Source organism: Dermochelys coriacea, chromosome 1 (genome assembly GCF_009764565.3).
Source record: "Dermochelys coriacea isolate rDerCor1 chromosome 1, rDerCor1.pri.v4, whole genome shotgun sequence".
In the NCBI taxonomy this organism is placed as follows: domain Eukaryota; kingdom Metazoa; phylum Chordata; order Testudines; family Dermochelyidae; genus Dermochelys; species Dermochelys coriacea.
In genome coordinates this window covers 99,054,410-99,067,727 of record NC_050068.2, presented here as the reverse complement: position 1 = coordinate 99,067,727, position 13,318 = coordinate 99,054,410, and the positions used below count along the sequence as shown (strand labels likewise).

General features: G+C 41.0%; 1 protein-coding gene across 23 annotated transcripts in view; it reads left to right on the top strand.

The window, feature by feature from the left end:
* Positions 1–13,318, top strand: part of DOCK9 (dedicator of cytokinesis 9) — a 336,811-nt gene that overhangs the window by 259,152 nt on the left and 64,341 nt on the right. The window lies entirely within an intron of this gene.

The window sequence follows — 13,318 nt, the reverse complement described above, 5'->3', positions numbered from 1 at the left end:
AGGTTGAAGTCAGTTTGTGTAAGGCTGCTTTAATTGAAAACAATTTTGTATATTGCCTTTTTAAATATGCTGCTTTTAAATTTCAAATTATACAAGATGCAGAATATTTTTGACATGTCATTTTTCAATTTCCTACAGTTTCAAAAACCAAAGAAATTGGTCAGCTAACTTAACAAAATACAGCATTTATTCATACAATGTTTTGACTTGACAGAATTTCATACAGTAAAACTATACAATCTATGCAAGTTAACTATATATAAACTGTTCTTGCACATCTGTTTCCCATAGCTTGTCTAACTGCCCCTTACATGTGCACAAAAACTCCTAGCTTATTACCATTAATGTAAGACACCAATTGATCCAATCCTGCAGTATTTACTCATGTAATCTCTGTGAGAACTTGAGAAAGCTAGTTCTGTATTGTAGACAATAACATAAATGTGTTGCCCTACCCTTGAACCTTCTTTAGCTGGTGGATTTCCATCTTTCAGTCATTTCCAGTGCAATAGAAGAGATTTATTAGCAAGAGATGAGAAAAATTTAAAAGCTCAACAAGTTATTGTCTATATATATTCCTCTCTTGGTGTATATGTGCCCCCAGCACCAGAAATTGGAATCTTTTGAACAACGGTACCTGTTGGCCCATACCTGCACCCTGTTTGCCCTCCTGAGGGCATAAAAGGGGTGGAGCGAGTCCAACCATTGCCATTCCTTCTACCCACAGCCTAGTCTGAGAAAGAGAATAATTAGCGGTGTCCTTACTTTAGCTATTTTTTTCCATTGTAAATTTTGAATATAGTCAGTATTTGTAGTAGGATTTAGTTTAGGATGAGTTTTGTAGGTTAGGTTTCATTTGGGTAACTTCTATATATTTTTCCCTGTTACCCAGTACTGGGTCTTCAGGTCTTCATGACTGACCAGAAATTTCTTCAGCCATATCATTTAATGATGGCCATAATAAATGTTTGTTTGCTTAGGCATGGAACATATTGGTAGCAAATATTCTATTTGTTGCTTGTTTTAAAACAAACTCAAAGAGTAAGAGAGGGTAGGCTGAAACTATTCCTCGTTATATAAATCTGACACCAACCTGAGATCCAGGTTCTCTAGATTGGTCTCCTTTGGAATAATCTTCTTCCTCTAAAAGTGCCCCAGAAGCTTCTCTGAATATGGTGCTTGCCTCTTCTATTCCTTCAGCAAATTCTCCTGTTCTGAAATCATCTGACTGGACTCATTCTGATGGGCACCCAAAACTGAGAATCCTCTTTTTACCCCCTTACATCTAGCAAGAGGGAGACTTGCTTGTGGTTAACTTGGTGTCAGCTCCCTGACACCTTCGGTCTTTTAGCCACCCAAACAATCTCCTCAGGGCTATCCTAGCCCTTACTTTGCCATGGAAGTTATCCCAGTCCCTGAGCCTGTTCAAAGCATTCCCCTGTAATATCCAGCCCCTAATCCATTGAACATTCACAGAAATACCAAGTCTGCTGTACACACCAGTTTAGTTGGTTCAACTCTGGATCAATTCCTTATATAATGCCACAGCACTGAGATATATTTATAGTGGAAGCAATCATATGCTTCTTATCAAAGATCAAGATTTAAGAGGTAGTGAGTTAGGATAATGGAAACAGAAGGATTACATATAATACAAAATCATAACACTATTCCTAGTGACTAAACTTAGCAGGCTTACCTCCAATCTAAACAAGTTTCTCACCCAATTGTCCTTTGCAGCATTTCAGAGAAGCCTGGTTGAGATCCCATTTTCATGAATGTAATTGCACTGCTGGATTATTTCCCAGATGGAGGATAAAAGGGTGTCTTTTATATTCCTCAAAGTTCATTGTTTGTACCTCAGAGTCAGGATGACCTTCTGTAGTATATTCTCTGGTATGCTGCCTTCCTGCTGACTTCACATCCCCTCCCAACTTTTTATGTAAATGACTCTCCATTATGTTAACTTACAATGTTTAATTTACATGTGGACCAAGGGGGATGGGTGAATAAACAGCCTTAGTCTGGCAGAAACCTTTTTGTCAATTCTGCCTTAATACAGATTTTAGGAACATATTTTTAGCACACATACATACATAACTCCTATTGTGTATATATGTATAAAAATTTTACAACAATATTAATGACCAGTGTGACCCCCAACTTTCATTTAAGACCTCACTTGATATTCTTTGGAGGATCAGGATATTTTTGTAACCCCCTTGCCAGTTGGCATTGTGGGGTGTTCCTCAGAAAGTTACCACTAAGGGTAGCTTAAGCATAAATATGATTCCCCCTGTTGCCCTAAAACTGTCCAGTACACATGATTTGGTAGTGTTGAAAGAGCAGCTTCCTGTAAGCAGCCATACAGAGACTACAGTACTATCACTAAGGGCTTGTCTACAAAAACAGTTTGCGGAAAACAGGTGTGTGAATCGAACCCATACCAGCCTGTTGTGGACTGACTAACCACGTGGACCTTGCTAATGTGCATTAACAGTTAGTGCATTTTGATCTAGTCCTCTTCACACCCCAGCTTGCCGCAAACAAGGCAAGCCTTAAGAATCTCAACACTGTCCATACTGCAGGCAGTCTCAATGCTACCCTTGTTGGTACCAACATTTTCTGTACCTCATCATTCAGCATTGAAGACTTGTGAACTTGAGCCTTCAATGCCAACCACAGAAGCACCAACATTTACGGTGCTAGGAGATTTGCTAGTCTCAGATTTCCCTTAATTTCCATTGCTAGCACAGTCAGTTAAAATCCTTTTATCACTAAAGGATCAATATAGAGAGATTCTTCAAGTGTGTTAAGGGATTCTGGTGTTGGGGGATGTACTGGTAAACTGTGTCAAAGTCCGCCCAATTTAGGCTTACTCAATGTTTGCCTTTATTATACAATTTCAGACAGAATTATTGTCTTATTATAGGATCTGAATATATATTTATTCTAGACAATAATAGCAGATGAGATAAAATAGGTAAAGGAGCTCTTCTGCCTTTAATGGTGCTTGTCATCTCCTCTGATTTTTCTGGTGTGGTCCTTCAGTCCCGTCCCTTTTGCTTCTGGTCCAGTGTTTCTCCAATTTGGGCCTTGTTCACTTGGGTCTTCTACACATTTCCAAATTCCAGACTACTTAACCTTTCTCCAGTCAGCTTTTAACACATCACACATTTGGTTTTTTACGTAACCCATATATTACTCATGCGCAAGCTTCAGCTTTGTGTATTTCTTTGCTATCTATGCAGGTTCTATGTTGTTTTGTACGCTGTCCCTGGGTTTTCCCAGTAAAAGGCTTCTTCTTGTTTTTGTATTTGTGTTTTGACTTCAAAACTTCCAGCATAACATTTTATCTTTGTTCTGTCAGAAATAACATCACTTTAAGCAGATCAGCAATTCTGTGTAAAAGAAGAATTGGCAAAATAACACTTACGCCAGCAAGGTCTTGACCTACATGTTCTCATCTAAACTCCATTCTCTGTCCTTAGGTATAAATTATTAAAATATAGCTATCAAAGCTTTTAATCTTACCATTAGCAATCTTCATTTTTATATTTTAATGTTATATTCAGTATGTGTATATCAATATACCCTCTTAATCTATTTTGTGGGAGTGGAGGGAAGTTTTGGAAAAATGATGACCCGTTTCTGTCAATGTTTATTTTCTTTAAACATGCATTTTCAAAGGCCTTTTTCCTTCAAAGTCCAGTTTTGTTTGTGAAACATTACAAAAAATGTTATTAGAAATTTTCCTGTGTTGCATTTTGAGGAGTCTCTCAATTTTAGCGCCTCTATTTAGTTGCTCTTAATGGTATCCCAACATGTGGATTCCTATCAAGTCAGCTTCCCCTATGTGAGAGGACTACTTTTTCCTCATCTTCCTCAAATGGGATTAGAGAGGGTTCACCATCACATTCTCCAGCCTGCTCTTCATCTGATAGAGACACTAGGACTCAAGTTCATTATCGTAAGCATAGGGAACACAGAGATGCACACTCATCCTGATATCACCTTCTTGATCTCCTACACAGTTTGCATCTGGTCCATATTCATGGCCATATTGGGCTTCATGCTGTCTTCAGTTTGTTTACACATTGTAGAACAAAACACCTTCTCCAGCTAAGTCGTCTACATCTCATGCATAACACCAGCCTTAAGTTTCTCAGTGAACAGCAAATCCACACTTCTGAGGAAGGACAGTCTCATCACTCCTGCTGTCTTGTCGTCATCTTTGTCTGTCTGACTGTCGTCTTCATCACCACAAGATAACTACAGGACATCTCAGGAACCTCTGAAGAGTTAGTAGAGACTCTAGAGATCCAGGTGGAAGTGATAAGTGAAACTCTCTCAAGCTTCTAGACTTATTATACGCTGCTATCAGAAAGACTGGCAGTGCCAGTTAACTACTCTCTCCTGGAACCAGCTCAGCTCTTCTGGCAAACACTGGCCACTATCCCTGCTATATCATAAAAGAAAAAGAAGAGATACCAGGTCCCATTATCAGGGTTTGACTACTTCTCTGTGGATCCTGCACCAGATTCTCTTGTAATCACAGCAGCTCATGAACATACTAAACTGTATGTTTACACCAAAGGAAAAGGAGTTTAAGCAACTGGACTTACTAGGAAGGAAGAGCTATTCCTCAGACAGTCTTCAAATGAGATTTTCAAATCATCAAGCTCTTCTTGCAAAATATGATGACCTCTGCTGGAATAGGGTCTCTGATTTCCTTGATATGGTACCACAGGAGTCCAGAAAATAACTGCAATCTCTGATTAATGGGAGACAGTTTCCAGAACGACATTACAAGCTGCAATACACACAGCAGACACAGCAGTGTGTCTAGTGATGTAACAATGAAGTGAGTATCTTGGCTAAGTCTGTCGGTGTCCTGCATGAAATTCAGAACACTATGAGGATTTACCCCTGAAGGAATCAGAGCTATTGAGCTTTAAAACAATGACATGTTACATACCCTATAAGACTCTAATACAAACTTTAAGATTGTTAAAGTCTTAGCAATCTTAATTATGATGTGTCATTGTCTCCAATCTGGACTCATGTAAATAAGCTGATGCTGTGTGGAGTCCGACAGAGCATCTATATATTCCATCTTTGATAATAGGATCAGTTGAGATTTTTCCTGGTTTTATTCTAAGCCCTAGAAGTCTGCCTTCTCAGATGGGAAAAAAAAAACAACACATACAGTCTCACTGAAGGCAGCTGACTGAACCCTTTGGGTATGCCTAACACAAATCTTCTGACCCTGCTAAGAAGAAACAGTGTTTCCACTGTCTACTTCTTCATAACTGTTGCCAGCCAACAGGCAGCATAGCAGCATGATGGTCATGTCGAGAGCTCCGAACCAACCGTTATGAATATTTTTCCTTCCCTTGCCCCTTTTGGAGTACATTTATTCTTGGGAAGCCTGGAACAATATTTCAGTAGACCCAATTGGTCCTTGAGATTATCTTGACTAATTACTCTGTTTAGTTCCAGATTATCCCTACCTACAACCCACCATCCCCGACCCCTTTCACAAGAAGATTCCATAAGAAATCATTCTCTGTTGTCTTTCAGAGACATAGAAGAGATTCCTTCCCAGTTCAAGAGAAAAGGCTTTTATCCTCATTTCTTTCTAATTCTCAAAAAAGAAAGAGATTGGAGGGCTATTCTGAATCTCAGAAGACTCAGTACATTCATCTGAAGATTAAAATTCAGCACAGTAACTGTAATATGAATAATTTCTTCCCTAGATCCACAAGATTGGTTCACAGCTCTCAACCTGCAGGATATGTATTTCCATTCACCCTCAGCCCCCACAGGGTTTTGAGTTTTATAGTGGGATCTCAACATTTTCAGTATAGAAGTCATTGTATACTGTCAACAGCCTCAAGAATATTTACAAAATAACTAGGGGTTGTTGCAGCATTTCTAAGAAAGCAAAATGTTTGAGTTTATTCTTACCATGATAATTGGCCGATTCAGGATTCCTCTGATCAAGTCTGAGAGAACATTCATTATACTCTCCAGCTACTCATCAATCTAGGGCTTAGAATAAAACCAGGAAAAATCTCAACTGATCCTATTATCAAAGATGGAATATATAGATGCTCTGTCGGACTCCACACAGCATCAGCTTATTTACATGAGTCCAGATTGGAGACAATGACACATCATAATTAATTACTGAACAATCCTCAGTTATCAAGAAGATAATGTTTGAGTTCTGGGACACATGCCATCATGTATGTTCACCAATCCTCATGCTAGACTTCATCTTCACTGTATGTAAGGCTGTCTGAAGTCCATTTTCATGCTAAAAAGCCATCATATAGACACACTGGTGGTGATTCCTCAGTATGTCCTTTCTGCAGCCCAGCACGTTGTACAATTCTTATACATATGGGCTATTCCCTTCCCATCCTCAATTTCCGGAGCTGTTCAGAGTTGCAGCACCGCTTGTGCTAGCGACACCCCCTTCTTCTGCTTGCGGCCAGATCTTCTGCCTTCACAGCAGCAAAGTGGTGGTTTGTTTCGCACCTATCCTTTTCTTTTTTTACTTTTTTTACTTTTTTTTACTTTTAGCCTCTTTTCAAGCAGTTAGTGTTTATATTTATCAAGCCTTCTCTCCTCTTCCTGGTCCCAGATCTGAGCAGTGTAATGGTCCCAGCCACCTGAAGCCTCTGCTGCAGTGTCCCCTTCCACCTTTCAGGCATGGCAGAAGAGCCACACAAGCACCAGCAAAATCCAAAAGGTGCTTTGTATATGAGGCAGTATTCTCAGGCTTGGAAGAACATAAAAAATGCATTGCCTGTACCCAGACAGCCTACCCTATCTCTGCCAGGCCCCGGAGCTCTGAGTTGGCTAAGCATGTTGGGGCCACAACCCCTCCCAAGTAGTTGTGACTTCACCACAGAAAAACCTGACCAGGAGAGACAGAGTAGAACAGGGAGAGGCTTTGAGGACAAAGGATTTCATCCAGCTGACATAGGAGGTAAGTCCTGGGGCAACAAAAGATCATAAAGATAAGATATTTTCTGGGCTGCTGGCCCCCCAACAAGTCCTACAGCGGGTTTTAGGATCTGGGGAGAGAAGCAGGACTGCTACACAGTTTCCCTTCCTCACACCATGAATCAGGTGATTCTCATGATACTCTGAGTAAGTCGTGCAAAACCCAGAGTCTCCGGTTCCTACAATGACAAAAGCAAGTGTGTCCTTCAGAAGGTAGTGATTACTATTGTTAATAAACAAGTGGGGTGAAAATTAGGAGTTAAACCCCTTCTCCTTTGCCTTCTCCCTCTTAGGGAGTATTCACTGGAGTTTATCTCGTACACAGAGGCTCCATCACAATGTTCTATATTATGCTCACCACCCCTCCCACGTCCTGCAGCATGTGTGGGCATGCAGAGAAGCCTGTTCCTCCTTGCTGTGCAGCCCAGCCTCAGGCTGCAGCCTAATGGAAATTGTGCCTGTTCGACTATGAGCCCAAGGATCCTTAGCTCTGCTAGGAAAAGGGGCTCAGACTCACGAAGTAGCAGAATGGAAATTGTGCCTTCTGATCATCAGCCATACACTTTTATCTACTCCTCTACCATGGTTACTGGTTCTCCGCAATATTGCTTCCCCCAGTGTTTGTAGAGAGGAAAGCATAACAAAGCTTGTGACAAAATTGTGTTATATGCCACATCTCCCATTAATTAAAGACTTGTTTAATCCACCACATGGTCATTGCCTGTTGTGAATAAGTTTATCAGGTGAGGGATTTATAGTAGAGGACACGTGGCGAGCTTCATGGTTCTCAGAGAATGTGACAAATAATTATCTTGCCTTGGACTCCACTCAACATCAACCCAGGTTTGATTTACTGCAAAGGCCGTGGAGCCTTCTGAACCAGTTTTGTACTGGATATTAAATTTGTGCTGCAGTGGAATTTCAGTGATGATTTAGAAACAGCCCACTATGTCAGTGTGACAGGTTTCAGAGTAGCAGCCATGTTAGTCTGTATTCACAAAAAGAAAAGGAGTACTTGTGGCACCTTAGAGACTAACAAATTTATTAGAGCATAAGCTTTCGTGAGCTCACTTCATTGGATGCATTGTCAGTGTGGGCAGCCATAAACCATGACGCACGTTGTTGAGGACTGCAAAATGACTCAGCTTTCTGGAGGTCTTCCTGCCTTGAATATCCTTGATAAGAACGCTGTGGCTTGGCTTTACTGGATTGCATATGCCAAATAATAATAGTAATCATCAGCCATAAACCCTTGCTCTCCTAGGAAAAGGGGCTCAGATTCTGAAAGATTGGAAAAGGTTCTCTCTCTCCACTCTTCCCCTGCTCTACAGGCTGGCTCTACATTAAAGCCTTGAGCATTTCAGGCAGAACAGAGGCATTGGAAGATTCCACTCCCCATGAAGCTGCACCAAAGGGTAAGTGCGAAGTCCATTCCCATGTTCAGAAAGCTCCAATTGTGGTGCTCGGTTCCTCCTCCAATACTTACTTATTAGCCAGTCTCGGGGAGCAAGTAGAGGCAGCATTTCAGGCTCCAAGGAACAGCTAACAAGCTGTTTTCACAATTGAGGTATGTGTACCCGTACTCTTCCTCTGAGGTATGGTTCCCAGACCAGGATGAATAGTGTACTACCTCTCTGCTGTAAATAACCAGGGGAAAAACTACCACATGTTTTTTTTTTTTTTTTTTTAAAAACAAAAACAAAACCTATAAAAGTTTTCCAGGAGAGGATGCCAGTCAGTGGATTAATATTAAGGAACTTCTTAATATTAATAAAAATACCTTTCCTTTCAAGCATTATTATGATACATGTTTTCCTGGTGATGCCTCCTTTGAGGACATCATTGGATCAAAATGAAGATACCTAAGTAAACCAAATGATAAACTAAAATGTTCATATAAAGAAATGTCATGAGTTTTGGGAGCCTAAGGCTGGTACAGCAGGAGCTCCACCAGTGAAAGGCATAGTCACAACTTCAGAAAGGGACTTCCTTCCAAGACCACATAAGATGACACAGCAATTTCAAAGCCTCAGCATGCAGCTGTTCAGACCAAAAGTTTTCATATATTTAGTAAAAAGCCTACTTTGTGGTAAACTAGTGGTTCATCTTCTGGCGATGTGATTCTTGTTCGGAGTGAGACATCTTGGGACCTGTCTTGGTCAAACCTCTTGTTGTAATATGTGATGAGCAATGGATTCCAACTTGATGGCTACAAGGATGTCATGTTACATCCATGAATAGTCATCAGTCATCCTAAATAGATACCTTGTGCATCCAAACTTACAGTTGAGGAGTTATTGGGGCAAACATTAGGGAAATTAGTAGCTGAGACTTCAGAAAGTCGTCTTCTCTTTGTCAAAGCCAGCAAAGCAATCTAGTGGGTGCTGGCAACACCGAATGGTATCCAAGAAGGAACTGTTAACCTGGCAGGGAGAAAACATTTGGAGCAGAAGGTTCCAAGGAGACCTAGATGAATTTTACTATAAAGCAATAAAATCTTTAGTATGACAAAGACTCTTCTTTCTTATCCACCTTCTTTACCAGAGCCTTAACTAGTTGACTGTAGTCACAGCAAAGCATAGCTCACAAGCCACAAATAAAGTGCCAAGACCCAGACTCTGGATCATTTTTGAGGGCATGGCTTTGCAATAACACCAGGAAAAGCTCTCTCGTTCTGTAAACAAACATAATTCACCTGGGATTGGAAATAGACACTTTGGTGATCAAGATCTACCCATCACTAGACGGATTCCACAAGAACCAGGATTTGATATCCATGCTGGACAAATGCATGAGACCAACCATGGCTCAGTGTCTCTAGCCATCGGGCCTACATGGCTCTCCCCATGGATAAGGTCTTCTATCGGGCATCTCCAAGCCTGCCTTCTGAAAATATGGGACCATTCCCTGGAGCAAATGCAAGACCAGGTACTCGTTCCCAACCAGGTGCTGGATCCTCTAAGATAATGGACAGTCATAGAGAATGTCTATAGGGGTCTTTCCATACTCTTTCCAGGCCGGCAGGTTCTCACAACAGACACCAGTTTGAAAGGATAGGCATCACTTCTGGGATCCAGAACAATGTAGGATATCTGAAACTCCAGAGAAAGGAACCACAGCATGAAGCCTTTGGAGCTCACAGCTGTCAAACTATCTCCACTGAATGCCAGATCTTCCTAGAGGGCAATCATGTTTTGATCCAACCAGGTAGCCATGGTTGCATACATAAACAACCAAGGGGGAACAAGGAGTGTAGTTCTGTGTGCAGAAGCGATGGAGACAATAGAATGGGCAGACAAGACTCTTCCTTCCCGCAAGGTGATACACACAAAAGGAGAGCTGAACATAAAGACAGACTGGCTCAGAAGATGCAAAGTTGACTAAAGCAGAAAGTCTTCACTCTGATCTCACAAATGTTTGGGCTCCTTGATGTTGACCTGTTCTGATAGAATTGAAGCTAGAATAATTGTTGCAGCATCTGCAGAGACCAGTCATTTTTTTTCCAAGACCTGTTCCTCCACCCAGACCTACATCATCTTCAACTGACAGCCTGGCTATTGTTAGACTTAGCCTCACTCGGCCTATTTTCCAAAGTGATCAGGACTTTGCTCTCATCCAAAAGAATGTCCACACTAAAAAAACTACTCCATAAGGACCAAGTTCAGTTCATGGTTCCAAGAGCACAGTGCAGATTCTGGGGTTTCTGGCCCCCCCGGACTTCCTTCCAGAAGGTGCGAATAAGGGCCTTCAGCCCAGCACCATACCAAGCCAGTTATCAGCCTTAAGTAGTGTGGTACTTACAGAATCCTCTGATTCCTTGGCAGAACCATCAGGGATACAGATTTCTCAGAGCAATCAGACTGACCAGACCAGGAGTCAGACCAACTTTCCCTAGGTGGAACCTACTACTGGTATTTGAAAGCCATAACCACCCATCTCTTTGAGACTGACTTCCTTTATTCCACCTATGGCCACAGCACCTGACCAAGAAGCAGTGACACACTAGAAGTCAGAAGAGCACTCAAGACTTACGTCAAGCATGAAGAATTCACAAGATCTGGCTCCCTGTTCATTTCCTTTCATCCTGAGTTGCCAAAGGCTTTAGTGTATCCAAGCTGCTCCTTACTAGATTAATCAGACTGTGCATTGCTGAGATGTGCAAGCTATCTGGCACAATTTTTCCAGAAGCAATCAAAGGGCATTCTACAAGATCCATGGCAACCTCATGGGCTGAAAGAGTGAGCACTTCCTGTGCACAGAACTACAAAGTAGCCATATTTTCATTAACTAATGCCTCTATGAGACACTGTAAGCTGGACTTTCTTTCTCTGCAGAGGCCTCCTTTGGCAGGCAGGTACTGCAGGCCGTGGTCTGGACATAACCTGGCTATTTGAGCAGTTCAAAAAAGGGTAGTGAGGAGGGGGTCCCCCCGTTTCGTTTGTTCACTTTTCTATCTCTTCCTTCTCCTATTTATGGCTTCCTACTTCCCATACATACCAGAATTGTGGGAGATGCTGGGCTGCAGAATGGAAAATTTCTTACCTGAACGTTTCCTTTCTGCTAGCAGCATCTCCCACAGTTCTACCCACCTTGGATGTTTCACAGGCAAGGAAAAGCTTTTTATTTGGATAGTTATCATGTAGGCCGTGGCTTATTGTACATAATTAGTTATCTCTGAAATTATTGGTTTCAGAGTAGCAGCCGTGTTAATCTGTATTCGCAAAAAGAAAAGGAGTACTTGTGGCACCTTAGAGACTAACAAATTTATTTGAGCATAAGCTTTCGTGAGCTACACTTCATCGGATGCATTTGGTGGAAAATACAGAGGGGAGATTTATATACACACACAGAGAACGTGAAACAATGGGTTTTATCATATACACTGTAAGGAGAGTGATCACTTAAGATGAGCCATCACCAGCAGCGGGTGGGGAGGGAGGAAAACCTTTCATGGTGACAAGCAAGGTAGGCTATTTCCAGCAGTTAACAAGAACATCTGAGGAACAGTGGGGGGTGGGTGGAGTGGGGGGGAGAAATAACATGGGGAAATAGTTTTACTTTGTGAAATGACTCATCCATTCCCAGTCTCTATTCAAGCCTAAGTTAATAGTATCCAGTTTGCAAATTAATTTTCTGAAATTATTGTTACTAATCATTTTCCAAGAAAACTCAAGCCGGGTGCAACGTTGTTGATTGTAATTGCACCAGCATGGCTCAGACTTTCGGTTCAAAGACCTGCAGAAACTATTGGTTTGGATTCCAATATCATTGCCTCCTTTAACTGATCTTATCGCTCAAGTAAAAGGGAACATACTTTACTCAGAACTAGAATCTCTCTACCTTGCTTGGATGTTTGCTGTTTAATTGATGAAGAAAAGGCTTGCTTCTGGGATGTCCAAAATATTTCCAAAATAGTGGAAAGGACTCTGAGATCTACATATAATGCCAAATGAAAAAGATTTGCCTCTTGGATACAGCAACACCATTTCTCATCCTTTTTAACATCCTTTCATTTTTGCATTACATGCTTTCACCAAAATCAATTGAACTTTCATTAGTTTTATAAAAGTTCTCCGAGAAGTTATATCTATCATCCAGAAATCCAGAATCACCCAGTATTTTCACACCTAGAGTTTCTAGATTTTGAAAGGGTTAAGTACATGTTTTTCCTTCCAATTAGGACAGAGATCTCTCTGTCATGGGACCTTAATGTGGTATTAGCAGCTCTGATGGGCCCTCCATGTGAAGCATTAGTCACATGTTTATGTTTATTACCATTACTTCTGCTCCTAGGATGGGAGAAATTCAAGTCTTAATGCGGGATCCACTATTTCATAGAGATCTCTTAGAAGACCTCATCTAGATTTCTCCCGAAAGTAGTTTCTGATTTTCATATTAGTCAAACCATTCCTTTAACATGTTTTCTTTCCCAGACCCCCTACCAATAATTCTACAAGAAAACTACACGCTTTAGGTGTTTGAAGAGCCATTGTCTTTTTATTTAGACAGAACTAAATCATTTAGAGTCTCCTTGAGAATGCTTATTGCTTATGCCAAAAAAATAAAAGGGAAAGCATTTTTTTCCCACAGAGTATCGAAATGGATTACAGTATATATCAGATTACTATCAAATAGCTAAACTGGATTCCCCATTCAGATAAAAGCTCATTCTACTACAGCTCAGGCTACATCTGTGGTTTCTTATAGAAATATACCTATTTCTGAAATTTGTAGAACTGCCATCTGGGGTTCAATTCATATTTTCACAAAATGCTATGCTATGGTGGAGGCTTCTAGAGCT